Here is a 20,975-nt window from a genome sequence, read left to right as displayed (position 1 = left end):
TATTGATGGAAACCAACGTTTTCGGGGGAACAGAGGGGTGTACCTGTAAACCGGTGTCTTCTGCCGTGTGTTTCTGGCTGCTTGAAAAAGGAGCTTTTCAGCCTCCCTTTTGTGTTTCACGAGACAGTGAGTTTGGGCACACAATGGATGCACATGTAGCTGTATAATTATGTTTGCAATATTAGAAAAGCAAGCAAAGCATGAAAAGTGACCACACATGAATAGAACCCCGGAGTCACCATTAGTGGTTTTGGCTTTTCCCTGCCAACGTTATTGATGGCGGACAGAATGTCTCCAAGGCTTCGCGCTCCCATGTGTGACAGAATGAGAGCGACGGCGTCGTCTCCGAGAAAATATCTCCGTGTTGATCAGTCGACAATAAAAGGCATTCTGTTAAATACTGTACGTAAATGGCGTGCGGCAACGCCCCCCTCGTCCTGATTGCTTCCACCTGTGCTGTCCCCTGTTGTGCCTTTTGACAGAGAAGGCTTGACGGATAGATTACAAAGATGCACAATCATTGCATGGTGGGGGACTGGGATGGAGTGCGCCCATTATTCTAAAGCAAAGCTGTCTGGCGGGGCAAGGCCTGCGCGCCACATGGTGCCGTGATAGATGGGGACCATTAATCATGGCAGGACGGGGCCCTAAGATTGATGTGCAGAAATTCAAATGCTCAAGCAGCATTTGGAAGATTAAGGCTGTGTGGGCAAGGTTAGGAGGCTACCTTTTTTTCTGTTGTGGAGAAACAGGTGTGGCGGTGGAGTCGCTGCCCAGTAGGGACATGGGAAGGGGCCTACAGGGGGATGCTCTACCCCGTACCTGTGCTGCTTTCAACGCTCTTCTCCCATAAGACCCTCATGTTATTATATCAAATCTGATGTCCTATATTTGTCATTGTATCCGTCACTTTCTGTCCTTGCTGTTGAAGTCATCTTGGGAGCAAATGGGATTCATTGTGATACAGAGCGCCAAAGTTAGCACTTTGCATTGCACATTGCATAGCAAGGCAATACATGTAAATACATCTCCTGTTCACATTGTGCATTAAAGGCGTGCAGATGTGAAAATAATGTCTGTCATAGGCGGGCGTGGGGGAGGTTTATGCTTTTTAAAAGATCAAAGAACAGCCAGTTTCGATGTATTGCAAATAGCTTTGTTAAAATATTTGATTTTGATTTAGTAAGACCTTTTCGTCGCTTTGTGTAACACACGGCAACTTTGCAAATGCACGGAAAAAAGTGTATCCACCATTTCAAATGAACAGACTAATCATTATTACCCTCATTGCTTCTTATCTCGCGCGGTGCTTACCAGAGTTGCAGCACTTCACTTGCAATTCTACTTTGCCAACAAAGCATCCCGTTCTAAATAGGCTGCAGAAATGGATAATGACTACAGTGAACATACTAGAAATAGTCGTTTTGCACCCAGTTTTTCCTTAGGTTTCATTTGTATTAGTGGCAAAATGCATTAGCGATAGTGACCTTATCTTGCTAGAACGTTGTATTTGGTCATTATTCAAACACAAGCGGCAGCAACAAAATTGCACACAGCAACAAAAATATGCTTTACAGAAAAAAAACTGTGTCAAAGCTCTTAATAGGGGCCTAAGAGGCATCTTCACATCATGCAGTTATACCGCTTATGTTTAAGTACTTCTGGCAGTAATGCTGTATTTTGGCATGTTTCCTTTTCAGCGAATGGTTAATTTTAATATGATAACCACAGTCAGATGGTGTGAGAGAGTCTCGTAAGCATAACGTTAACTTGATGGCATGCAGATGGCCAAGAAAACACAACTGTCATGATAATTACAAAAGTCACACAGTGGTGACAGACAGTTCACAGAGAGGAACGATAATACCAAATGGAAGACACTCCAATGTCAAACCGGGAGATATATGTGGTCAAAGCAATTCCCGTGTGAAACTAAGCAAAGTCAAACGGTTATGTGTGTTTAAAGAGCCTTTACTATCACTTTAAAGTCATCAAGAAAGCAGGGAAGGAGACTTTCAGCTTAAAATCATTTTGCAAGTCAGGCAATATGTGGAGGCAAAAGCCACAACAGCTTCTTCCATCAGGAATTTAGAGGGAAATATTATGGAGGTGAAACTATTAACGCCTTTTAAAGATGATCAAAATGAAATGCTTCATAATGAGTGGGCGGCGCAATTCACCCAACAAGGTGTGAGAGTGAATGAAAGCTTAAAGCGGTAAGAAACCTCATCCTCTGTATATCCATGAATGAGTCTGGAGGTACAAAAACACTAGAGGAAGGTAGAGAAAACCATGAAAACATGGTTGTGTTTTGTTTTTTTAGCTGAAAGGATGGAAGAGAACAAGTTCAATGTGTTGTTTAATGACAATGTTTCACCTTTTTATGACTAACTACGATATCTTTTACTTGTATATGAGACATTTTCACTTTTCTTCAAATTGAATACCAAATATATACATTACTCACCCCCCCTCTGAAAGATTCATGACATAAGGCAGTGGCACTTATTGGTTCTATCTAACCAGGGCTTCCGGCAGTGTATTGCGAGCCCACCATGCTTCATGCTACCCTGCTGGGTCCGCCAGGTTAAACAGGCACTTCCTCATTAGCTTAATTACCCAAAACCAGACATTGCCACCAGGTTTCACCTCATATAGCGACAACTCCCACCCAGGTTGTTCTGGTGAACAAACTATTCTCATTTAAGGGACTGAATTTGCACCTTGTTGTTGCCAAGGTATATTTATGACACTTGCCTTCCACCTGTTTCCATTGCTGCCATTGTTTACAGTCGGTTCTTGCACCTTCCTGATCATTTTTACAGTTTAAATGTTGTATTTTGCACCCAAGAAAAATAGTTATATCTCATCTTAATGGTGTGATAGCTCAGTAGTTTTGTTGTACTTTCTTCATGAATGCTTGCTATGGTCATCCGTTTTCATCAAACACGCTGTATTTCCTTTTGAATGATATTACATCTGTTAAATTGCTGCCCTACATTTGAAGGATGATATTAGTTTTATCGGCTGGATGACAAAATGCTGCATAAACATGATGTCTACTCGCACACTGCTGCAGAACCGGTTGCATATCTTCCTGTGCCTTCTGTTCAGGCACAGTGACTCATGCTCAAAAATACCTACAGCATGTTTTAATCCTGCAAATATAGCCCTCCAAAGTTTAGTCTTTTCTGTCATTTCAGTATGCCGCCCTATTTTTAGTGCCCCGTTATATAAGACAGGAGGTGCTGCTGTAGGGGTATGTCCTTGTGACATGCATCCTTGTCGGAATCCATCTGTGCGGAGCAATTTGTCAACCACTTTTTATCAACATTAAGGATAAAGGGAAGTGGGGAAGGCATGTGAAACAAAATTATGTCTTCTTACTGAAAAACAAGCATCCCTCTATTGTGTTTATCTTTTCCTTTCTGGGACATGAGATTCAACTTACAATTGTAATCCATGACGTAAAATGTCTGACTTTTTTGGATCAAACGATTCTTTCCTATCAGGGTTTGCCATCAAGGATGAAGTACGTCCTTAGAGTAAACAGCGAGCGTATGAAGCATAATGGAAAGAACAGAAGTGGATGTAGTGGATCATTACCAGTGCTTTGAGTCGAGAAAACGTACTGTGCTAAAAACTCCTGCATGTCAAAGAGATTCATAAAGTGCTCAGCAAACAGGATACAAAAAAAAAGTCTCTTATCATTTATGGCAATTCTGTATTTTCCTCGCGGACTGTGTTCATCAAACGTTATTGCATTCCGCGTTCAGCCTCAGTCATATTTAGTGTGGCATCTAATTTCCTCTGCCACTGTCTAACGTCATGTATCATCTGACAATTCAGCCGAGGTGGCCGTGACCGTGCTGTTGCCCCGATTATTTTCTGCTGTCAAATGTGCTATTAGTAAAACACAAAGATGATTGTCCCACAAATATATGAAATGAAATGAAAGTGTTAAAAGTAACATCCAATAGATGAATCTTGAAGAGCTTTTTTCCCTAAAAGCGAGTGCATGTCAATTTTACAGTTTTTTGTTTTTTTCTCCCAAATCTTTTTATTATGTTTTTGCCAACATCAAACAGAACAGTACAATTTACAACTTATGTCACAGTGTCTGTATAGAAACAGGAGAAACATCCAATAAGAGTCCCACTAACTAAATGTCCTATGTCTCTGCAATTGTTCTTCTTTGTGTGATTAAATGTTTTTCTTCTTGATTTCAAAGCCCCTATGTGAGCATTTAGTAAATCCCCATTGTTGGCAGCCCCAGTCGAAGTGACAAAAACAAGACAGTGACTGGGATTGCCACAGCTTCCATTTAGTGCTGTGGATCACCGCTGCATGTGGCTATCATGAGTGCCTAGTCATTTACTGCCCTGTTGGTTGCCATCTGAAATTAAAAACCTCAGCCACCTTCCTTTCATAAAGCTGCTCATTATAACCTTCTCTCGCTGAGAGTATGTTATTAGCAAGTAATTAATGGTGACGAGAATCTCATCCAGGGGAAATCATTGGGAATATGCTAAAGGCAGACTTGCTTTAGTAAAGGCTGAATCATTATTGAGAGGTAATACTAAATATGACTCACATTTTTGAAAAGTGCACCCCTTGGCTGACATTCCCTGGAGAAATAGACTGGATTACCATGTTGCATATGTTGTCATGTTGTTTTAAAGAAAAAAGGGAAACACATTGTAATTTTCAATGCTCTTATTCATGATAAAAGGAGAAATATCGTGTAAATGAGTTAAATGTACTCCAGGAAACTTTAGTTCTCATCTTGGCATTCAGCTAAGCCAAGAAGTAATACAGTAGAGGCAATAAAGAACAAGATAACTAGGAGAGACAACTTGTGAATATGATTCAAAACCAGACCAGGGCCACATCCAAGCAGAGAGCAGTCATCTGGCTTTGACAAAATGAAATACATCAAGAAAGCCCTGAGAAATCCAGCTTTATCATTTTTATATTGTTCCCGTGACAAGAAAGACCTTCAGCAACTCTAAACCCATCCACAGAAGCATCATCCCTGGCTATATTTCCCCCAGGGAAGACTTAAGCCATTAGATGAGAGGGAGGGAGAAGGGGAGATACTGAGAGCTAGATAGAAGAAGAAGAGGTTATGAAGTGAAAGCAGCCAGCACGTCTGATGAATATTTCGAAAGGGAAAGTGCAAATAGAGGTACAGACATCCGTCTCTCAAAAACAAGCCTGAGGGGATGATGCTGTACTCCCCGCAATGTTTCATATTTATCTGTTTTTATTCAATGCTTCCACAAACCACACACACACACACACACACACACACACACACACACACACATATGTATATATATATATAAATATATATGTAAATAAATAAATAAATATATATATATATATATCCTTATTTCATAGATGGTACCATACGTGGCCAATTTAATGACCAGGTAATTACCCTGTAAACATGTGGAATATATGATGAACCACTTTGTTGGAAGCCAATGAATACATACTAGTGTCTACACAGCCACCTACTTTCCGGCACCCAATTTCTATTTGTACTGCTGAAAGTCAAAGCCAAATTACGACGAGTCAATTGATAAGTTATTTCCCCCTTGGGTGCCTCAAAATTCTCTGCAGGCGTAAAACAGGCTGAAAGGATTAATAATAAAGAGTAACTTCAAGTTGGTTGTGATGCTCCACAAAACCCCGATAGAAGCCATGTTTACATATTCACACAATCAAAAGTAGTTTGGATTGTATTTAACATTGGTGGTGGATCTGAAGAGAGGCTAACCTATGAGCCAATGAGAGGTGGAATTGCAGTATTCCTTTAGTGTCTGGTACCCCTTGGAAGGGAGCCCTTGACTTGTATTTTATTTTGGTGTATTCAAACACACCAATTCAAACACTTCAAAACTTTTCTGATTGGAAAACAAAATGTTGACAGCGAGGATGTTATATTGTTGCTGTTTTTTGCTGGTTTCAACTGGTTCATACAGGTTTCTGATTGTGTTAATGATGAATTCCGACATTGTTGCCATGGCAGATTCTAGTGTGGATTATTACCTTGCATGGCCTCCTTTCTGATGGTAAACAGGTAGTGAAGGCCAGTACAACAGGGCTGCGTGTGATGATTTAATAAATATTCTGCCTCACTCTGTTCTGCTTTGGTGGTTGCAGATCGCAGACAAATGTCTTCCGAAGTGGACTTGCAGAGACAGGACGTGCAGACTGGTAGTCCAGGATATTTCTTTGTGGACTGAATGTGCTTCTAGATTTTACACATTTTACCAGTACAAGTACGTGGAAATGTGATCACAGTATGGAAAAAATCTATTTTCGAAAAGCTTAAACTTTTCTTCGAACTTGTAGCCACAATCGCTCTCCGTCATAGTAGCGCTGTAGCGTTCCCAGACTCACTGGACCTCTTCTCAGGAAGACGGCGTCGGCTCCGTTCCACAGAAGGCCACTGTTCATCGGCCTTACCGACACTCCCTCAGCACTATCTACTTAGTACACATTTCTTCTCTTTGTTTTCGCCATTTCAAGACCACGACTGTAGAAAATAGACAATGCAGTATTGCAATGAGAAATGGCGAGCAGGGAGAAAGGGAGGGGATGAGACCTCCAAGACTGTAACCCCTTTGCCCCCCCCCATCTCTCTCCCTATTTCTGTGTGCAAGTGAAACAAGTGGACTGCCAAAGGGAGCAAGGTACCAAAAATTGCTTCTGTTGAATGCACTTCTACGCCTTTATTGCTTCCTGTAATTGCTTCTCTGAGAGTTAACTGGTCTTCTTCTTGTCCTTTTTTTACTGTTGAAAGATTGTACCCTGCAAACATTGAGCAAACCATACCTGAATCATGAATCCCATCTGGAAAACAAGCCAATGCAGAGTACTACCAGCCTCAATGTTTAAATATGTACTTTTAATGTAGATACACACGTTTCTTTCCAAATCCATCATGCTAAATGAGCACACCGCAGTCGTTTTCAGTACTTAATGTGAATAAACCCATAATCCTACTTTGCCAGATCCATACATTCTCCTCCCCTGCTCTAATCTCTCGCTAGCATATTTTAAAATTTCAAGTGTGCAGCTTTGTGCTTAGAGAGAATAGTAAAGCAGATCATAATAATATAATGCACTAAGTCTAGTATCTGTTGAAAGATGCATGAGGTCATAAGAGTACACCCAGCTCGTGTGTGTCTGTGCGAGTGTGTGTGTGTGTACGCACGGTGCGTTCGATGGAGCAAAGCACTAACACTGTGAGGGTTAGAAGTTTAATCCCTATTGGGAGCATCGATGCTAATGATGCATGCAATCGCTGCATGATGAATGCAACGGAACTAAAACACGGAGCGGGCGTGCAGTGGCATATGTTAAATAGCTAATTTAAGAGGAAATGGAGGTAAGCCCTTCAGGAATGGCTTCATCCTTGTCTCCAGGTGTTCAATACGAAGGTTTTGTACAACACACTGATATCCAGGGATTAGAGATTACTGTCACTTCAGTGGATTTCCTTTGGTTGAAAACCAGAGAGGCAGCAGACTATGACTATATGAGGTCAGGGTCGATATGCAGGATGAAAAAAAAAAAGGGATTTGGGGTTGGTGGAGCAAGGTTCTGTCCCATAGTGTGTGTTTTAGAAAGGACATAAAAACCTCCCGCCAAACAAAGGTGAACACAAACAGATATAATCATAGCTTTTTATACACAATGCCAAGCCCGTCTCTGATGCAGTAATCTTACCTACCTATATCCATCTCCAGCTGGCCTAAATACATGCAGAGAAGAGACTGATTGCAACCTCCTTTTTAACATGATATGTAATATGCTCCCAGTTGATATCTCCAAGCAAGAGGTATTTTTGGTGTCTGTAGAACCCCAGCATCAGCAGCAAGACATTTTTTTCATGCATCCCCCCCATTAAGATTAGAGCTTCGAAAAATGACTTGTACAGCATAATGAACATAATGAGAAATCACAGGGCATCACTGCTCAAGGTATCAGCAACCCAGCATGTGACAGTGCAGGGAGTTTCTCCTTTAAAGAAGACATCAACGCGGCCTCACGAAACCTTTTTAGTCTTGAGATTAAAGACATAATTAAAGATCGTCCAGAGTAAACAGATTTAACTTCGTCATTCAAATAGAATGTATTCGCATGAGAAATAATTACCGCTCCGGTGCCGAGGTCCAATCCCACGTATGCATCTTATCAGTGGTGTTTGATATATCATGTATGAATTAATAATAATGACCTTTAATTACAGTCCTCTAAATTAACCAGCTATCACGATTTAGCATCCCTGGAAGCCATCAGCTTCTGCACTTGGCATTAAATTCGGTCTGTGAACTTTCCCTGCTTTGCAGCGACAATAATGGCAAAGCAGGCTTATAATGGCATTTATTCATTTAAGTTATTTAGCATTATTCATTGATTCAATGTCCATAAAATTTGCATTACTGTACACACTTGCGCTGCTGTATCCTAATTTAATAAAGATAGAAAAAACAACAGTGAAACAAATTTATCAATGTCGAGGATAACTATCAAAGCACTCATGCATATGTATTCATGTTAACGCATGCTGGCTGGCATCAGTCATGTGAAGGTGGTTGCCAAGTATCACAAAAGTACGGGTTTTCTGGAAGGAAGTGGAAAGGCAAGCTGCGCTATTATTTCATTAAAGAAAAGATGCATTAACAGTGCTGACATTGTAATTCTTAAGAAGCAATAATTGGGTTCTTAGCCACTGCATTCTTCAATATTTCTGCACATACTGTCACGTTTTATCCCCTACTTTTAATGCATACATTGTAGAGGGATTATAAAGAGAAAACATATAGAATGTACTTTTTTAAGCATGGTCTGTAGTTTTATATGTACGTTTCTATTAGTCCCAAAGTAACTGAATGAATATCTCTGTGGTAAATGGGATTCCTTTAAACAATCTGAAGCCGTTTTCTTTAAGTGGTCATTTAACATGGAATATGTGCAACACTTAACAGGAGATTGGAGTATTTACATCTGTTCGTGGTCTGTATCAGCATGCAAATACACTGATCCGACTGTATTTTCTGCTCATTAAATACCTTTTGTATTGTTGTCTTTCAAATATATTTTCCTATAGCTTGGAGGTGTCAATCAAGTTGTATATGTGTCGGACGAAAATAGAAATAGAAAACACACACACACAGCACAGAGCACAAAGGTAGCTTGAAAGCAATTTGTTATCCCCCATTGTATTTGTTGGAGTCCCCCGCTGTTCAGATAACCTAGTTTTTACATTTAAATGAGAAAATGAAGTGATATATGCAGTGTTTTTAATATGCGTGTATTTACAGTAGCCTGCCTGTGCACTTACATGCTCACAACCGGCAGCACTCATATTCTCTCACCGAGCCTCGTCCTATCTTCTGCCCACAGGCACATCGAGTGTAAAGCAGTAATTACATCATTTGAACCACACTGGGATGCAGCACTTAAAAAGTGTCTTTTTATCAGGTTTGGTTGATGGTAATGGTTAGTTACCTTAGTGTTTGTTAGTGTCATTTAGTCATGGATTGGGTCTTAATGCAGACACTGGCTTGATGCATTTGTCTTTGTTTAGAGTGTTGTGGAACCAGGGAGTGGGCCCTGACACGATGGTACATTGCTGCCTAATCTTGATCGTCTTCCTCCCCCAAATTTTCAAAATGCTTCCTCTGGTAGGTTGCAGATGTCTGAGGGTGGACAACCTGAAGGGAAGTAGGCGGGATATTGGTGGGGTTTTGTCAGGGATTGGTGGCGGGGTGAACTTTGTTTGTGGAAATTGTTTTTTAGTCTGTTTCCAGAGTTTGAGAGGTTTTTATGGGGGTGTTATAACCCTCTCTGAACAGGCCACGCCCTCCAGGCGCCTGGTGGGTGGAGTCGGGTCATCAGAGAGATTCAAATCCCTTTTAGTTTGTCATTACACACATTTTTCTCAACTCGTGTGGCAGCATGCACATAGCTTTCAACAATGTACCCGCCACGTCTCTGAGTTCCACTCACTTGAATCACTGGAAGCAAAGACTCAAGTCCTACATGCCCATCATTGTTGCTAGTTGCTTGTCACTGGCTCTTAATTTATTCATCCTCTTTGCCAGGCACACTGTATTTAATTTGTGATGAAACAACTGGAGCATATTATCATTACAAAAGCTGGACTTTTTATGCATGTATGAAGAGGAGATGCCTCCTGGCTTTGGAGGTGTTTGTCAGCAGTTTTGCTGAGGAAAAACACAAAAACAACAACACAAGGCTAAACTCATTATACATACTCATTGTCTATCCGTTTCATAGTTTTCCAAGACCTTAGTTGTTGTTTTAAATTGCAACAGTGCAACTGTTACACTGTACACTTATTTGACATAAAAGTAACGAAAATAACTTGAATACATTAACCTTCATGTAGAGCTATTTACCATTAACATTTCCAGTCATTTAGTGACAGGGCTGCTTTAGGTTTAGGTGCTCACAGTATTTGTGTTATTAAGAATGGATGCTGTCTCATAACTCAGTCTGCTGACATCAACTTTTGAAGAGTCAGATTATCGATTTTAACAACACATAGATGTGTTCTTCTCTTTGTTTCAGACTTATCAGTGTCAGTCCTAGTGTGTGTGTGTGTGTGTGTGTGTGTGTGTGTGCGTGTGCGTGTGTGTGTGTTGGCTTCAGCAGCATGGGTGCATTGTACAGGACATAATACTTGCAGATGTCAGGATTTTAATCCAAAACATTTGTTCAGTTTATTTGCTGTTACGATAATCAATGTTTAATTTGGGGGTAACTGCAAACTCTCCACGCTTGATTGAGACAGAAATATAGCAATCAAATAACATTTAATGACAGGATCTCAATTTCTGTGACTTTTTGATTTTGGAAAAACGTTGTGCTCAAGTTTACCAAACCCACACATCTTTGTTGGTGTATCTTATCTTTAAATGGGAGGAAAAGGCAGCCAATAGACCTCCACCCTTGTCACGTTGTCCTGCGAAAGTGCCTTTAAAGTCGCAGTAAAATTAAGTTGTCTTCACCTTCTGTACTGTGAGTATTCCCCCGGTGAAACAGGACAATTGAGCTGAATTCAGTTACAAGGGATTTAAATCAAATACTTTTGCATTTGTTTGGACTGCGGAAAAGTGGGCCGGCTTAGAATGTAACACTCCACCCAAGTTCCATATCGCTAAAAGTTGCAGATTGATCGATGGATGGATGTCATATTTCTTCTTGTGAATCTTTTGCATATATCATTAGTGTACAATATAACCAGGGATATGATCTAAAAGCTCACACTAACACTGAACCAGCGTCTTTAACGAAGCATTAATTGTAAAAACAAAAATAAAAATCTACCTCAACATTTTTTTTAACGATTTAGGTTTTTCTGCATTTTGCTTAATATTTTCCTTTCAACTGTCTAAACTAAACATTGCCATGCAGGAAAAGCAGGTAACCTAAAACATGAACTGACTTTAGGCTGTTCCTGCACTCTAATTGAATCTGCTCGTGGAACGTCACCTTTTCCTCCTCATGAAATTCAACCCTGCACCCCGATCGCTCTCATATATACATTTGAAAAAACTCCCAAAGCATTGAGGAATCCGTCTTTGATTATGCTTCTTGCTGCGTCGGTGTCTCACATATTTATTGCTCACTGCCATTACACGCTGCATCGGGAGGGAAGGCTTAAGATATTCCCACACAATCCCCAGACACCCAGTGGGGCTGATGCAGCACCTGTCGCCAGGATGAAGTGTGTGCACGTTACTTTGAAGGGGAAGACGCCGGCAGTGCAGTGTAGCTCTGCATATAACCATTCAAAAGCTGGCGCTGCTTAGAGATCCATGCAGAAATACTGATGCTGTCTATTAGAGTCAGCATATACATAGTTTCTTGGCGTCCTCTGTCAACATGGGTATTGCTGTCTTCTTGGATGATCACTCACTATGGAAAATTACAAACATTATTGTACACAAGTAGACCGCTTCACTTTAAGTTTGTTAAAGGCATAAATACATCCCAACCGCAGCCAATCGACTGTACAATCAAGGTGATTGCAAAATGTTTGTGCAACAATTGACATTCTTTGTCAGGTGGCTCCAGATTATCTTTTTTTATAAAAGTGTAGGTGAGGGATCCGACACCAGAATGTATTATTTGTTCTGCAGTTTGCACCAGATCCTCTTTTCCTTTCCTCATTTATGAAATGAAATAGGAATCAACAAAGAGAAACATAATGAACATGCTGTTGAAACTATCTTTGCAGAATTAGATTCTATTGTTTCCTTTTGTATCTCCGACCCGCTGATCTGCTGCTACTACTGCGCTCACAGTGGGGGAGAACAATTTGCACCGTGTTTGTCTTAATGCTAATTTGATCGATGGTGTGTTTGGCTAAATGGAGCTCATTTTTATCGTTTTGGACAACATGCGATGTGTCTACGATGACTGCGAGCTGACAGCCTGCGTTCATCACCACTCTAGATGTGTGTCGTGGTTCGTCTTCATTCACTCACAAAATGCAGCCGTGGTTGTTGCAGACTTACCTGGCGGAGATCTACACTTGACTCGTTTCCACCTTTTGTATATTTTTTTTATATGTAACCTTTATTTAACCAGAAGTTCCTTGAGATTCAAATCATTTTTTTCAAGGGAGAGGATAGCACAAGGTTACAACAGATACATTAAACATCAGGTTTAGGAAGAGCAATTGCACTCTTCAGTTGGACTTTTTTTCAGTCAGACTTTTTCAGTTAGAGTTTTATACTCTCCCAGGGATAAAACATCTTTAAAATGCAGTGAGTTCTGAAGGATATTCCATGACCAGGGCACTAAATAGGAGAACGCTCTTCTACCAAGTTCTAAGCAAATCCACCTGGTTGAGCTCTAGTGGCCATCTCGTGGAATAAAAGTTATAACAGCTCTTGGTGAATGATACGAGAAAACACATATACAGATGATATTGTTTAGGTATTGAAGGGGAATGCATGTCAATAATTTCCCTTAGTCTTATGAACATAGCCTGCACAATATTTCCTTAGTGGAAAGGCCTTATTCCGATAATAAAAACCCAGCCCAACCTCCAATTTCTTCATTAGGTTAGTCATTATGCACTCATCCAACCAAATACCCAAATACTTGTAGCATGATACTCTTTTAGTTGGTCCTAAGGTGTGAATGCCAACATTATCTGAGATCCGGGAGCGAAATGAGGCCTACAGTTGTTGAAAGGCAGTCTGGAGCTGATAAACAGCCTGATTCAGAGATGAGGATTCATCTGCATAACAATGAACTTCAGCTGTATACATTTCCTGCCCAATTTTCTTTTTTTTTAAAAAATAGACGATAATTCAGGGGCTAAAATAGACCTCCATGAAGCTTGACTTGTGACGGTGTATATATGGACAATGAGTTCCATCTGAACCACTCTGTAGCTTTACAGGCATCGATGAGTTATGCTAACAGCAGCACGGTCGACAGAGTCAAATGGACAGATCAACAAACAGCAACACAGTACTCCCTCTGTCCAAGTCATTGATCTATGACTAAAGATGGAAATTAACTCCTGGCTATAATCTTGCATATTTACACGTAAATGTTTATCAATATGCACTATCCCTATTTCTAAATAAATAAATAAATAAATCTGTGTTACAAACAGAGCCGCTGTCATGGTACTACCATGATCTAAAGCCAGACATAGGCCTACAAGTTAACACATTGAAAAGTACTTTAAATTTAGGCACAAAAAAAAAATGCCCATATGATCCACTTTTAATTTACCTTTCATGAGCAGACTGTTTGTTTAAATTGTGATTTCTGCATTAAATGCATTTTAAAAATGGAAAGATGAAACTATAAGGAAAGTTAATCATAAATACACTGTATTTTTTTTGTTTATTTATATATATGCATACATTCAACTTTTTTTATCCAGTCCTTTGACAGTCAACCACAAATCCTGCACCACCAGAACTGACAAACCTTCTTCATTCAGTATCCTAACAACCATATTGACTGTGTCTGTCACATCACTGCACATTTCAGGCCCATTTTCCACTTGATACGGTATGTCTGCAGTTGGTAAGGGGGCAGCAGGGTTATACCCTCTCAGCTCTGTGTACTGATGTGCACTCCAAAAAGTTGACAAATGGCTTTTGATGGAGGCAGTGAATGGCAGGCCATATCCCCCCGCTGCTCCCTGGAGTGGCCAAGAGAGCATTAAGTGAGAGCTGTACGTTGCTGCAAACACTGACGGTTGAAAGCTTGAGTATGAAAAAAGCACCAAATCTCCCAGAGAAAAATGCCCTTTATTCACCATAACGATACTCACAGACTAAATAATATTTTACTGTGGATAAGTGTATTTTTGGGGGATTTACAGCCTTGGGTCATTGTAATTGGTGGCTTGTTCAACTCCTTTTTGCTTGCTCTCTGATTTATCATGGTGGAATGCACCAAGCCCCCCCCCCCCCCCCCCCCCCCCGCTTGCAAGCCACAATCCTCCCCGAGGTAGCTCGGGAGCAGTCAATCAAGCCCAAACATTTGTAGACACAAGTCCACTGAGAAAAAGGAACAAAACATGCTGCATTCATTTGAAATACTCCAATAATAATTGAGCTTCACTGTCAAACTGGTACCCTGGTAAACTATGAGTTCTGTACAGTGTGATCTCTTAATAGCTTAGCTTCTTATAATGAGCAAAGTCCTATGTGACACACAATTTCCTACCAAAGTTTATTTCACATGACAGCTTTTCTCTGTGCTCTTTTCACTGGTTTAAAGTGGGAATTAGAAACAGGTGATGTCACATACTTCCAAGCGGTGATCGGGATTTAACAACACTTGGATCAAAATGAAAACACTTATGGAGTGATCTGCTTATGTTGGCATGGTATAAAACAGGAGGATTTGAAACCAAATTTTCTGGGGCTTTAAAAAGCAGCTCAGAAGAAAAGATTTCCACTTGACCCATTTTTTTGCCGTTTGTTGTCCTTTAAGTGATCAAACAATAGATCACTTGCATCTCCAAAAATGTTAAGCGTGGTGAAACAGACTGGACCTCGAGCCTCCGGCCCGTTTCGCCGAAGCATCTTCGGCTTAAAGAAAAGTGAGCAAATAGTGTAACTCACTCCTTTTTGCCAGTTTACTACATTTCCTTGCTGCAAAACCTCAAACAAACGAAAGATTTCACTAAAAGCGAGTGAGAAATGAACAAGTAATTCCTCTCTTGGCTCTGTTTGAGCAGATGTTTAAGAGAATAGGGACTGTATGGAGCGGTGGACACAGGTTGTGGTAACAGTTGGAAGGATAAACCACAGCTGGTGGGGGGATTAAAGCACTGAGCACAAGATTTCTGAGGCACCTGTACTCAGGTAGAACATGAAACACTGAAGCAGTAGCGAAATAAATTTTACTGTTGTATTATGCAGCAGAGATGGTTTCAGAAGTTTCAATGGATGTTTTCTTTCTTTTTTTTTTTCTTTTGTGCCAAAATATGTTCATTGGAATACATTTTATCTGACAAGAATTAAAAATGACCTCAGCCATGTTGTTTGAACCCCCTTTCAAGAATGTCCTCATTTACTCCTCTTCAATTATAAATACATGTTTTTTCGAGATATCGGTTCCTAATCAGCTGATATTCTTTCTAAATAGTTTGATTGGTGATTTATCTAAAGGCTGATCAGAAGAGCATGATTCCTGCAATCAGTCATCATATATTAACTACCTAATTACCTCATGTCCCAACACGATTTTCCTTTTGGTAAAGCAAATAGAATATAATCCATGTCTTGATCAGGTGAAGTAATCCAGTCTGAGAAAGGAGATTTGTACTTCAACAGTTCAGGTCAAGCTTGTAATTATGCTAAATACCTTTGATTTGGCTGCATTATCATCTTAACATTGATGTCCATAACTTTAGCTGTTGAGGACATTAACATTTCCAAGCAAAACTTACTTACTTCCCTAACGTGCAATATTTCTCCACATTTTTCATAGTATATAACGTAAATAACCTTCTGTATATAATGTACATAGCCCATTGCTTCTCTATATCTTTATTAATCTAAATCCTCTTGTCTTTTGTCTGTCTATTTTTTATAATAATGTGTTTTCATTTCATTATAGACAAGCACAGTTGTAAGCTTAATCAAATAAACATGTTTGGTGTATTGGTAGAAAAATAGAAGGTTTACGAAGACAACGTATTTTCAATTATAGTAAGTTTTAAACTGGACCCAGGTAGGATGGCCACCATATGGTTCCATCCTGGAACGTCTACGGTTTGATGTCCCCGGTCTCTGATGCTGAAATGTAATCAGCAAAGGTTGAAAACCACCCGCTCGCTACCTGATGAATGATAAAGGGAAAAAAAATCCCTCACGCTTCCCTGTATCCATTAACAATGCTTTGATTTGTTATGACACGGAAGGTCACAAAGCATTACAGTGATGCATTGAGTAGTGTCTCGCTCGAGTGAGACAACCAAAAAGGACAGACACCTGCTTTATGAATATGTTTATAAAGTCCTCTCTCTTTATCGTGATGTATTTTTCACTTCCCTGCCTCAGACAGAAGTGCTGATATCGTCCGTTTTCGGCTTTCATCCTTCACATCCTCATTCTGGACCGCCTGTTCGGCTGCCGTGTAATTACACTAATGTAGACCGACACAGGTGTAACGTATCGCCGTTGTTGTATGAGCCGCTGCTCGCCGCTTGTGATTGCCAACGCTGCTCGTGTCCTCCTCTTCATCCCTGCCATGTGAAACACCCCTTGTGACCGTTCTATAATTATCATAATTATCATCATGAATAATCCCTGTGCCCAAACTGTTTTGAAAGAATACAAAGTGCACACCTCTGTTTTGAAAACACTCTTTCTCAACATCAATAAAAGGTTATTTCAAATGATAGCTCCTTTGCACTGGTTACCTTTAACATCGCTCTTCTGTTGCAAAGCTGTCCACCTCCAGTTTTTTTTTATCATTATGAATGTAGAACTGACTGACTAACTGATTTTGACACCTTCGTACATAAATCAAGCCTGTTATAATAATACCGGGGATCTTAAGCCTATATTGTGAAGGATTAGATGACATTAAGTGTCTATATTTGCCCAGAATGCACCAAGTCATTTATTTCTACCCACAGAATCACTGCACATGCAGATAAATGAATGTCTCGTGGGATGTTTTTTTATTGAATATTTTATTTATTAATACTATAAATCATTCAAGGCTTTAATTATAGAGCTGATCCTTAATTACAAATAGCAAAGGAATTGGCAAAGTGAGCTTTCTTACAAATAATTTCACAAACAACTTTGTACAGTATTTTTATTTATTTATTTTGTTCCAGAAAAAAAATGTTTACTGAAATACCAGACGTGAAGTTTTTGCAGCTTTCATTTTTCTGTTTCAGCATTTAACTAAGTAGCAGCTGTCATTTCATAGAAACATAATACATTTGCAAACACGTGGAAACTAAGACCCAGATCCAAGATGTCCTATGCTGAGCACGTCCATCATAGCTGAGGTTGTATTTCAAGGAACGTCCAGAGACGGACCGCACACACGGAAAAACACCTCAGCGAGCCACAGGGCGGCGGTCAGAGTCATGCAACGCTCTGACTTCCACTTGCATCAACATACGTTGTTTGCCATCTCCGCTCTGTGCGTTGCGATAAGCGCACATAGCTAATAACAACAGGATTAGATTGCTTACCTTCGTTCTGTGTTTCACTGCTTGTGCATCTTTGTCTGGGAAACATTGTAAACAAAGAACAGGAGGCAGATTCATTCTTTGTTGGAAATATTTGTGTGTATTACCATTTGTTCTTAAGGGGCACTGCAAAGCAGCAAGCATCTTATTTTTATTTAAGTTGGTGAGCTTTAGTCAGTTTTTTGAAATAAGGATAAAAACCCTCAAGATGGGATGGATCACCCTTTACTGCAGATTTTCTTTGTCCATTGAGGTTTATCCCAGAGTTTCCCCTATTTCTCCAATTAAACATGGATTATTACTGGCACTATTTGTGATAAATACTTCCTATGATTGATTTGGTTTGTTTCTTTTCTGGACACTCAAATTAACAGTCCTCCAGTAGCCTACCTATTGCAGAGCAGGGAACAGAAGCAGGGTTATAAAGTTCAATTTCACAGAAAAGTGTTTCCGAAAAGGTCTTGGCTGCATTGAGCGTAATAACTAATCCTTTTATACCTGCATTTCCTCTCAAAACACAGAGAGAAAAAAAGGTGGATAATAGAAGTAGGTAAGTCCAGCCAGTCTTTGAGCTTACGGTCCATGTACCCAGCCTCCCTTTATGCAGCACTGAGGGATCCTGGACTATAAAACACCACGTGTTGTGCAGGATTAGAAAGTTTTAGCCTGGCAGATTAATGCGTCGACTTACTCGTGACAATCTTTTCTCTCCATAAACGACTTGTAGACACAGTGGAGCAATAAAGTGTTTGTCTCGGTATGTGAGCATTCAGGGTAAGTTATTTCCAATAGTTGTTGCACGAAGTTCTGTTCACCTCTAACACTGAGAAATAGTTAGGTGCTGTGTGCTGCTGCTTTATTGGACCCTCTCTACATGTCAAGACTAATAGAACGGACCATGTTTCATGTTCCCAGCTTGGTATGGGTTCCTGCAACATTACTAACTTCATATATCACTGTGTACAATTTCTCATCCTAATAAAATCTCAACCTTTTACAGGTAATGTTTTAAATATGAACATTGATTTAACAGTTAAACTAAAGTCACTATGTTTGCTGAACCGGTAATAAGTCCCTGTGATTTTTTTTTGCATGTAAAACATTCTTGAAATTTCCACCACTAACTTAATTCTCTTCAAAGCTACTCTCTCAACACTCTGCTCCAGCCTAAAATCCTCATTCTGCGAGCAAGAATGATGTGAACGTTTGCATTCATAACACCCGGTTATTAATCCTCGGTTTTCCTTGCCATTTTTCTTTCACTCAATTACATTTTCAGCTGTTTGCATTATTCCCATTTGTGTCGCCAGCAATTTCTGCTTCCTTTTGCTCTGTGTTGCTGCTTCTTAGTCATCTACTTTGTAATTGCAGTGTGTCTACTTTTTATTAGAGGTTAAAAAGACAATGAGCCAAATGTTGGCTGAGTCAGATGTGAGGTTCTACTTTTGAAGAAATAAGGAAACTGAAAAATCCTTTGTTTTATCACAATTTTGGCTAGAGAGGCAGAGATGTTGTAACAGCAGTGTTTTAATTTGCCCCTTTATTGTGCACCTAACAGCACTACAGGGGAGTCGATAAGTGAAATTTGAAGAGGAATTAGGGTTCAGTCATTACGGCGTCTTCACGTAGCTCTTCCTCTGCGGTTCTCCACCAAATCTGCTTTGTGCTGCCGTGTACACAAATGCAATGAATGAAGCTTCAGAGACTGAATGTAATAGATACACGGGGAAGCACATGTTTTCATGAAAGTCAAATTATAATAATCTCATTTGTGCCGTGTGTTGTCTTGATGTAATGACCTTGCCTTATCATAGAGAGTGTGATATACAAGAATGTGAACACATTCTAAAGAAGGACAAGAACACATGGTTGTTTATGTCATATTGTGTTTAGTTAGAGGCAAACATCCTTGAGTTTCCAACCATCCACTTCTCTGCACTTAATTGTTCCTTCGGGGTCACGCTGGTTGCAGCCGTCTATGCCAGCATGCACTGAGTGAAAGGAATGGCTTTACACATGGACTGAGTTACACTCAAACCTTCCAGCAGTTCACCCAGTTTACACGTCTGTGGACTGTTGGAGGAAACGTTCTGTTGTGCAGTAACAGCAAAGCCCATAGACTTCACCTGTATCATTGGACGGGACAATATTATTACTCTGAAGGGTACTCTCCTCCAAACGTCGGCACTCATATGAGAGCAATCTGGAGCCTATGTAACCTCAACAGAGGACGCCGCACATTTATTACAACATGTTCAGTGTCGGAGTCGACGTACCAGCGCGGTCAAGGGTCGATGAATCATCCAGAATATCTGAAAACTCACAGACGCTTGAGCATTTTTACAGGATGTTTCCTAAAAGGTGATTCATAGAACAGGAGAACGTACTTCTATTCAATCATATAGAAATGAAACAGGGGGTCCATTTATACAAAAAAGATGCAAACATTTGGAAAAGCAACTCAAATGATTAAATAACTGACCGTAGTGCAATTTATGACTCAAGGCTTTAAATGAAGCTGGTCACAGACAGTCTAAGAAAGATAATCGCTGTTTGTTGTTTTTCGTGATGCTGACAATCTACTCATTCCTCAAACGCACTGGCAGCATTTTTCTTGCTTGGAAGAAGAAAAAATGCAGCGTATGGTAAATTGTCTGGCTTCTTCCCAAAAAGAAACAAACACAGCACAACCTATTCCTTGTGAACAGTGTCCAGGCCAATTCAATTACAGGCAGGCCTGTCCACTGGAGCCGAATGTAGCTCTTTGTTGTCTTATATCTATTTTTGAACATGCAAAAGAGAGGATAACTTTGAAGGTCCCCGAATCAGAAGTAAAATCTTTACAAACGATCAGTCCAGACACTTTGCTCATCTCATTATGTGCCCCTCAGACCACAATAACATGGTCCTCAGAGGGAGAACATGAGAGAAAACTTTTTTTAATTTTTATTTAAGTATTTAGTTTCTAAACATTTTAAAAGGTTCTAGAGTTCAACACTCATGATTGAGTGACAAATTCCCTACATCAGAAAAAGTTCCCAAATAAAAAAGTTTTTTTTATGGAAAAGTTTGTTCCAAAATCAAAACTACATACATCCCCTTTTACCTGTACTGCTATTTATCAATCTAAATTGTTTTGTTGAGTTGTCCGCTCACATTCACACCTATGGGAACTTTTCGAGTCATCAATTAACCCATCCTGCATGTCTCTGTACTGTGGGAGGAAGCC

Source organism: Eutrigla gurnardus (genome assembly GCF_963514095.1).
Source record: "Eutrigla gurnardus genome assembly, chromosome: 9".
NCBI lineage: Eukaryota > Metazoa > Chordata > Actinopteri > Perciformes > Triglidae > Eutrigla > Eutrigla gurnardus.
Note: the sequence above shows the minus strand (reverse complement) of the source record.